Source organism: Amborella trichopoda, chromosome 7 (assembly GCF_054954075.1).
Source record: "Amborella trichopoda isolate Santa Cruz 75 chromosome 7, AtrichopodaSantaCruz75HAP2 v2.0, whole genome shotgun sequence".
In the NCBI taxonomy this organism is placed as follows: Eukaryota; Viridiplantae; Streptophyta; class Magnoliopsida; order Amborellales; family Amborellaceae; genus Amborella; species Amborella trichopoda.
Window position 1 is genome coordinate 34,749,246 of NC_142342.1, and position 9,602 is coordinate 34,758,847.

Here is a 9,602-nt window from a genome sequence, read left to right on the forward strand (position 1 = left end):
TGGTGATGATGAACGGTCATGATTTGGTCCTTGAATTTTTGCCTTGAAGCCCTTGCTCGTTGTTTGCTTCTCACTTTTGCATCTGAAATTGGTAGCTGGTTGGTCAGAGGAGGGAAAGAAGGATAAGAGTGTTCACCACAAGAAAGATATCAGTGTTCACCACTAATAGCCACAAGTGATGTGTGACTTAAAGGATCAGATCATCTTTTGAATGATTATCATTGAGAATGTTCCAGGTCATTTAATTTTAATGTGGAATTGGTTTGATAAGGCTGCAGCCCTATCGAAATAAGTATACGCCTCATCTCATAACTATCAAAAATTGCAATTTAAGTGTTGAAAACAGTGTTTAAAAAACCGTCGAGTCGAACCGGACTTGGGAATCAACAGTAGACGTCTCGAATCGCTCAAAAAACGGAGAATCGTCTTGTTCTAGAGAGAACCGAGTGATTCTGTACAGTGACTCGTCGATTCACTATGCAGAATCGGCAAGTCCCGTGAAGAACACGGGCTGCACAGTGTTCTTCACGGGATTCTTCAAAATTTATCATTTTTTGATCATTTTTCTTGTTTTTTTGACATGGGATCTAATACGCAGGTTTTAAACAACTTTATTCCAGTTTTTTCACGGATTAAATGTTTGAGAAATTTTGTGTTTTTGGATCACGAAAGTTGCATTTTTAGGGTTCCCGCCTTTCCTTGTGTTTCATGCCAAATAGGGTATAAATCTGTCAAAATTTGTAGGCATTTTGATCGTAAAGTTGTTCATGAAAACCTTCTGTTACGAATTTGTGATAATCGTTGAGAAAAACAGAGTTATTTGGAGATTGAAGGATCGGGTTCACAAAACCAGGTAAGAAGTTTGGGTTTTTTTTTTTTTTTCTGCTGTATGATTTCACTGCATATTTTGAAGATAATGAGTTCAATTTGTAGGGTTTTTAATCTTTATTGTGTCTATTATGATTTAACATATTCAATTTTATGTAATTTGGTCAATTACAGCATGAATTTTTAGATGAACACAATGATGTTTGTGGAAAAACATTTCTGCTGTTTTTTTTTTTTTTTCCACCTTTCGATTTTTTGTTCATGATATATTACAAATAATGTATTAGATTTTTAGCGTTTTTAATCGTTATAGTGTTGTTTATAATTAGATGTATTCAATTTGATCTGATGTATTCAATTTGAGCTTCATTTTTTAGATTCAATGACTCTTGTCTGTGAAGAAAAGAACTGTGTTTTTTTTTTTTTTTCTCAATTTAATCGATTTGATTTGATTTATTCATGATAATGTGTTCAAAATTTAGGGTTTTGATTCCTTATGTTGTTGTTTATCAGAAAATGTACTCAATTAGACGTAATTTATTCACTTAGAGGTGGATTTTTGGGTTAAAATGGCTTATGTAAGATGGCTCTGTGGAGAACAAATTTTATTTATTTATTTATTTATTTATTTTTTATTTTTTGAAATCCATGATCGAATTTTTTGTAATCCATGATCGAATTGTTTTTTTTTTTTTTTTTTGTAATCCATGATCGAATTTTTTGTTTTTTGTTTTTTTTTTTTGTAACCCATGATTGAATTTTTTGTAATCCATGATCGAAATTTTTGTTTTTGTTTTTTGTAGTCCATGATCGAATTTTTTGTTTTTTGCTTTTTTTGTAACCCATGATAGAGTTTTTATAATCCATGATTGAATTTTTTGTAATCCATGATCGAATTGTTTTTTTTTTTTTGTAATCCATGATCGAATTTTATGTTTTTTTTTTTTTTTGTAATCCATGATCGAGTTTTATGTAATCCAAGATCGAATTTTTTGTAATCCATGATTGAAGTTTTTGTAATCCATGATTGAATTTTTTGAAAATTTGTGATTTTTTTTTTAATCCATGATCAAATTTTTTTTGTAATCTATGATCGAATTTTTTGAAAATTTGTGATTTTTTTTTTTTTAATCCATGATCGAATTTTTTGAAAATTTGTGATTTTTTTTTTTTAATCCATGATCGATTTTTTTGAAAATTTGTGATTTTTTTTATTTAATCTATGATCGAATTTTTTTTTGTAATCAATGCTCGAATTTTTTGCAAATTTGTGATTTTTTTTTTTTAATCCATGATCGAATTTTTTGAAAATTTGTGATTTTTTTTTTAATCCGTAATTGAATTTTTTTTTGTAATAAATGATCGAATTTTTTGAAAATTTGTTAAATTTTTTTTTTTAATCCATGATCGAATTTTTTGAAAATTTGCTGTATTTTTATTTTTATTTTTTATTTATCCATGATCGAATATTTTGAAAAATGATGATTTTCCGAAAAGATGTGAAAATCGTGATAAGGTTTTGATTATCATGATGTATTAAACCTAATTTTTAATTTTTATTGTTTAAGTTTACTGTACTTTTTTTTTTTTTTTTTCGTGATCGAAATTTTTGAAAAATGATGATTTTTCGAAAAGTTGTGAAAATCGTGACAAGGTTTTAATTATTATGAGGTATTAAACCATATTTAAAATTTTTATTGTTAAAGTTTTTGTTGAAAAAATTGTATGTTGATTGATTATTTATGCAAAAAAATGCATGTTATTATATTTTTAATGCAAAACTGTTTTTTTTTTTAATTTGGTTTTAATGCATTTTTAGTTGGAATGACTGATGTTAGGTGGCTCTGTGAAGAATTGTTTTTATTATTAAGTTTTTAATGCAAAAAATGTATGTTCTTGATAATTGAGTTGTAGCCATGTTTGGAGCTTGCATTTTGTATTATATTATCCTGAATGTTTGTAATTGATATGTACGAAAATATTATTGACAATAGAGGTATTTTGCAACAACAAATAATAACAAATATGACTACATGAACTACCCCAACATATTATCACTACACATGGTGATTATTTTTCTTGTTGAACTGTCAGATTAATTTTTAACTTTTTACATCTTAAAACAATTGAATCATGTCAAGATTTGCAGAAGACCATACATGGCAACATGGGGTCAGACTTGATCCCAACAAAAAAGACAAAATTATTTGTAATTACTGTCAAAGAGTGATAAGTAGTAGGGTACATAGGTTCAAGCAACACTTGGCAGGGGTTAAGGGAGATGATTTTGCATGCATTAGTGTCCCTAGTAATGTAAAAAAAACAGATGTCGGCAATTCTTAATGCTAACAAAGGTAAAAAAATTGCCAAATATAAGATGAATGAGGAGATAGCTAGTTTATATACGCCATCAAGCAGGAATGATACAAAAGAGCAATATAATAATGACCTAGAAGAGCAATATAATAATGACCTAGACATGGCCACAAGATTGAGTTTACATGAACAATATCAGAGGGAACGTGGGTTTAAAATGTCCGGTGGGTCTAGCTCAGACATGCATGGTGGGCCTAGCTCAGACATGCATGGCGGGTCCAGCTCGAGCATGTTTGCCGGGCCTAGCTCAAATATGTATAGTGGGGTTGGTGGCAATATGTATCAAGGAGAATCAGATGTTGAAGAAATTATTTCTAGGTTACCTAGGAGTGCCAGTATTGCAGGTCATGATCGTAAAGACCCATTTCTCTCAAAGCCTAAGTCACAACAGATGACCCTAAAAGGCATGGTTAAAGGAACAAGAAACATATTGGGGAGATATGTTGGTAAATGATTATACGATAAAGGGATTCCCTTTGATGCAACCAATAGCCCATATTTTCCACCTATGGTCAGTGCAATCCAGAGAGTCGGGCCCGGGGTAAAACCCCCACTGCTGTGTCAGTGGGCCAATATTAGATGAAGAGGTGGAGAAAGTTACAAAGTGGATTAGATGGAAGGGGTCAGATACATTATTGCAAGGCTGGAGAGAAGCCATCGAAACCAAGTAGCAGCATTACAAGAGGTATTATTTAATGTTTGGGTAAGAACTTCATTGAGTTGTTATATTTGTGAGGAATAATGCACTAAAAAGTAATATATTTGTTTTAGCTTGCTATGTATAGGGATGCTATAGGATCCTTCGGAACTAGACTTGCCAGGAATTCTCGAACTATGATGAATCCAAGTTATCCTCTCGCTAATATTTTGTTCATTCATATATTTAATCTTATGAATTGTTCTTGCCCTTACAATGCTTTTTACATTTTAATCCAGCTAAATGGTGGGAGATATATGGTACTGATGCACCTCACCTAAAGAGGATAGCAATCAAGGTGCTCTCCTAGACATGTTCTGCTACTGGCTGTGAGCGCAACTGGAGTACGTTCCAATGGTTGTACACTATTAGGAGGAATCGACTTGCTTTTGAGAAGCTTCATAAATTAGTGTACGTTCATTATAATTTAAACCTCCGAGAGCGTCAAATAAGAAAGAAGCTCGAAGACTATGGGCCGATAGACTTAGACACATTATTTGCCACAGACACAGCAGACCAATGGGTAGTAGAAGAGGAGGAGCCAGTGTTGCACAAGAGAGCGTTCCTTGAGGCTATCGGTGAGGAAGATCTTGAAGAAGGTGATGAGCAGCATGAAAGAGGAAGCAGCCAGCCAACGTATCCACAATTTGTCGGAGATGTCGGTGATATTGCACCTAATGAGGCAGAGTGGGAAGGGGATCTAAGAGAAAATGAGCGAGATGATGATTCTGAGGCCACCCTATCCCAGCCATATTATTCACATATCGGTCCCAACAGCAACAGTGTAGGGATGAGCACGACAGTGTAGGTGAACATGAAGGATGGACAAGCTTCGGGGATTTTGGATTGGGAACACAATAAAACACTAACACTCAAGGATTTGGGTATAGTCAGACGCCTGCTAATATCGATGATTCGTTTTTAGATCGAATCAATGAATTGTCAAACGGATTCAATCAATGGCACCAGCGTGACCAAGAAGAACAACAACGTCGTCTGTCATTTTATTTTTAGATCGTATGTTACTAATTGTATGCTTTATTGTAGTCCATGTATGTTGATATACTTATTCCATGATAATTCTATGTTTATCCTTGTGTATGATGTAAATTAAATGCTGAATAGTAGTTCATACAGGGAAAGAACATATCAATATTCGCATACTCATGCAAAAACATGAAAATTCTTAATGGAGTACCCTCATTTCTTATTGAATTTTGAAAAACAATATTTATAATGAATTTTAATAATTTTTTTGGATTTTTTTGAACCTTTATTCTGACCGATTCACTCGATTCTCGATCCAGATCGCCGATCCAGATTGGTTTTTGAGGTGCTCGATCCAGGTCACCGATCCGCTTTTTAAACCATTGGTTGAAAACATTTAAATCAATCATTATAGCTTGAACATTATGGTCTTAAAAATAAAAAATAAAAAATAAATAAATAAATAAATTACATACATATCCTTTTTATTTTACGTTATTACAATTCCACCAAATAGTTTCTGTTATTATTCATATGTCCGTTTTTTATCTTTCATAACGTCTTTTTTTAAAAAAGATAACTTTACCCTTTTTCAGATGTTCAATATCCGAATATGCGTGTTTTTCGGATATTGAACATCCGAAAATGGGCGCAAGTTAACACATTGAATTTATTATTTTCGGATGTTCAACATCCAAGTTTTTGGTATTTTCGGATGTTGAACATCCGAAAATAGCGATCTTTCATTCAAACCCTCGCAATGGTCTCGGCTCCCTCTCAAAACTTCTCTATTGTCTCGGCTTCGTCTCAAAACCTCCCTACTGTCTCTCACCCCTCTCCCTTGACTCAGCTCTTCCCTCTTCCCTATTATCGTGCTCTCTCTCAACTTCAACCTTCTTCTTCTTATTCAACAAGGTAAGGTTTTGTTTCTTTTACTTTTTTTTGTGGTTTTCCATTTATTTATTTTTTGTTGGTTTTTCCTTCTAATTTGATATTGGAAATAAATGTTGTACTCTGGATCTAATGGTTTTTTATTTTATCTGCATCTAATGAAAAAAACAAATTTCTCCTAACATTGAATGGAAAAAACAAAATTTCTTTTAACTGATATGTGGGTTTGCTTACTTGGTGTATAAATGCACAACAACATTCCATTCTCTGAAAAGAAAAAGAAAGAGAAAAAGAAAAAAGGCTATAGGTTTTATTTGTTGTATTTTTGTTATATTTTATTTTTACTATTGGTTTTTTATTTTTTTCTAGGTTTTCTTTTAGTTTTTTTGTTGGGTATATGATGCATCCCTAAAAATACATTAGTATAGAAGTTATATTTGCTATGTGGAAAGGGTACGGGTTTTTGTTTTTTTGTTATATTTTCTTGTTTGTTCTTATATTTTTGAATTTTTTCTTTTAATTTGCATGCTTCTTTTTTATTTTTTGTTGGATATAAAAGCTCTATTTTATTCTGTAAAAAACTTGGGGATGGTTTTTCTGTTTTATTTTTCCTGGTTACTTTTCCTAGTAATCCATTGAATACCCATTTTGTATTTTCTTTATTTTTTGGATTGGTCAATGAATAATGATCAAGTGGAGCTGGCCCTAGAACCTTTGGAAAACTCTTTTTTTCGTATTTTATGGAGGCTCATAGCTATTTCAAAGAGTGGCCTGATATTGGGTGTGAATTTCTTAATTGGTTATTCAATTTTTTTATATAATATTGGTCTCTTTTAGTTGCATTTGACCAATTTATCAATTAAATCAAATTTATGAAATGTATGGTTGCCCAGTTAGCGAAGAATTGTGTTGGTGAAATTTGTGTCTTTTTTTTAATGCTTATTGCTCTTCTATAGCTCTATTATGTGATTGTTTTTAGTCATGTCTTTAGATTTTTCTTTTGAATATATGCAATTGAACGGTTAAAAATGGTTAACCTGATATAAGCAATTTGTAGGGTTAGAAAGAGGTATTATTCCAGATTCTGAGATATAGTTTACCAATGGGTGGTTGTTTTTGGGTGGTTGGATATAATGAATTTTGGACAGAGCAAATCTTTAATTACCAGTAATTAGAAAACCACTAGGCCAACTAGAGACTTTCTGAAGTTGGCCTGGACCAACTAGAGACTTTAATTCAATTTCAAGAAACAACCACTTTCTTCGTTTAATAATAGCATGTCATTATTGTTTGTTCATTGTTATCCAGTAAATATCTGTATATGTAACCTTATGATTAACATGGTGACCATATGGGATTTCAGTGAATATCAATCGTTTACATCCTGATGGAGGATACCCAGAAAATCCTCAAGACCCTAGTTTGCTGCAACTTCATCCTAAACATGCATCATATTTTATATGGGAAGGACATGTATAATATATTCATTTGCCCTTTCTATTAATTTGTTATTTTGCAATAAATTGTACTCAGGTTAAAACATTTTATGAGAAGTACATGTATATGTATTGAGACTAATATGTTGTTTATTTGTTGTATTTTAGGAGAAAGAAGAAATTAGAATTGATGAGAAGAGTTATCAATTAAATGAATGGAAATTAAAGGAAGAGCAAGTTCAATTTGTAAATGCGTTTGGGTTGGGTCCCTTGTCTATCATTCAACTAGACCGAATTGATCATCCTTTGGTCTCAGCTAATGTATAGAGGTGGCGTTCTGAGACCAACACATTTCATTTCAACATTCATATTGGTGAGATGACACTAACGTTATTTGATGTATACGAGATATTAGGACTGGCTGTGGATGGCGACTCAGTTACATGTCGTCTTATCAGTGACCTGCGACAGTATATAGAAGACAATTTGGGTACAGTCCCTGATGGCAACCTGACAAGCTTGAGGCATACATAGTTGAAGGCGAATTTTAGGGAATTGCCACTTGATGCAACCTCTGTTCAAGTTTCCTCATCAATATCACCATATTTGCTGATGCATCAGTTTCAACAGTATCAACAAGGTACTTGTAGTTTTTTGAAGATATTGAGGGAGCCAGCACATATGCTTGGGGTGTTGCAGCCTTTGCATTCCTCTATCGCTCACTTAGAAAAGCTTGCACTTTCAAATGAAGACATTTTAGTGGTTCAGCCACTCCCATGCATGTAACTTTTTTTTTTGGTATATGACATAAGCATAATAGTTTAGACTGCTTTCCTAACATATTTAATATTTATCATATCTTAATTTATTGCAGTGCTGGTCGTATGAGCATATTATGCATATGAGGCCCATACCGCATAGTATCTATCCAAATATGCCTTGGGCCAAAATATGGGAGCCACCGAAGAAATATCATGGCAATCCACATAACCTAATGCCTCCCATCAGATAAGAATTTGATAACCTCCAACCTAATGAGGTTAGTGTATAATTTGATATTGATTACTTTCAAATGTATTTAAGTAGTTATGATTATTTTTATTGACTGATTGCATATCATATAACAGGTAATCTGGAATCCTATTTCAAGCTTGATGAGGTCATTTCAGATGATAGGCAGCAGGTGTATCAAACTGCAATGTGCATGACAATATTGATATTTGACGATATTGCCGAGCCGTACATGCCATATCAAGTACGCTGGCAATTTGGAGCTAAACTGGGCATTCCTATGAATCCCTTGGTTGTTAGTAAGAGGGCTAACATACAAGGTGGACAACGAGATTGGTAAACTGTGAATGCAGACAAAATCGCTCACTGATTGTCTCGCCATGACCGCTTGATGCCTTAAATTGTAGAAGACGCTGACAATGGGTTGCCCTTAGAGGAGTACAAGGCCCGATACAACCTGGTGTCTCATCCTCTAATGTATAATGTTGCTAACCCACCCAAAAACATATTGCAACCTCACATCCAGAAAGAAGAAGAAGCGGTTCCTGCTCATGAACCACCGTATATAATGAGACCTCGAGGTTATGAAGACCAGTTGGTACGTTTATATTGACCTATAAATTCTTATAGTATTTTATTTACCTTTTAGTTCTATGAAATTGTTTAAATATATTAATTATATAATCTTGTTTGTGCAGGTTAGTACAGTTCAAGCATCTACAGTCATGTTAGTAGAGGTACTTACACTTAGACATAAGTGGTATCCTGAAGTTTATAATCGTGTTAACAACACGTTTGAAACGTTGTCTAAGTTTGTGCTTGTGGATATGGGTGATGTAAAGCCAGAATGAAAATTTTGCAATGTCAATATAATGACGAAAGTGTACCTGACAAGGCTGGACATGATGGAGTGGGTGAAAGTAGCCGGGTTGTAGAAGACCTAGCTCCATCCACACAACCTGCAGTTGAGGAACCCAGAAGATATAACACACGAAAGAAACAGTATCAGTCTAAGAGAAGGCAACCAGTGTAATGGGATCTTGACTCGCGTAATGTATTGGACACTTGGTCATTTTGACTGTTGAAATGTATTGGTCATTTTTACCCACCCAATTTGTTGAATGAATTTTGTATTGGTCATTTCTACTTTCGCTTAAGTCTTTCTTTCTACTTTCTTTTAAGCCTTTACAGATTAATGGAGTTTGTGGCTTGTTGCGTATTAAAATTGTTTAATAATTTGAGTTTCGAAAATAATCACCAAGAGGTGAAGACTGGCATGTGGCACATGTGTATTAAATTTGCGTATTAAAATTGGTTGTAATTTGAGTTTCTCAATGTGCAGCATGTGGCATGAACATGACAGGAAAATTGAACTA

The 9,602-nt window shown here is 33.3% G+C and overlaps 1 long non-coding RNA gene across 2 annotated transcripts; it reads left to right on the forward strand.

The window, feature by feature from the left end:
• The first annotated feature begins 5,474 nt into the window (after positions 1 to 5,474).
• Positions 5,475 to 9,357, forward strand: LOC148781369 (uncharacterized). Of its 2 annotated transcripts, XR_016058735.1 has the most exons (5): positions 5,475 to 7,544; positions 7,631 to 7,855; positions 8,090 to 8,254; positions 8,343 to 8,824; positions 8,925 to 9,357. It is a non-coding gene; the product is annotated as an uncharacterized LOC148781369 (long non-coding RNA). The 2 variants fall into 2 exon arrangements; XR_016058734.1 differs by having other exon boundaries at positions 5,475 to 7,855.
• The last annotated feature ends 245 nt before the right edge of the window (positions 9,358 to 9,602 follow it).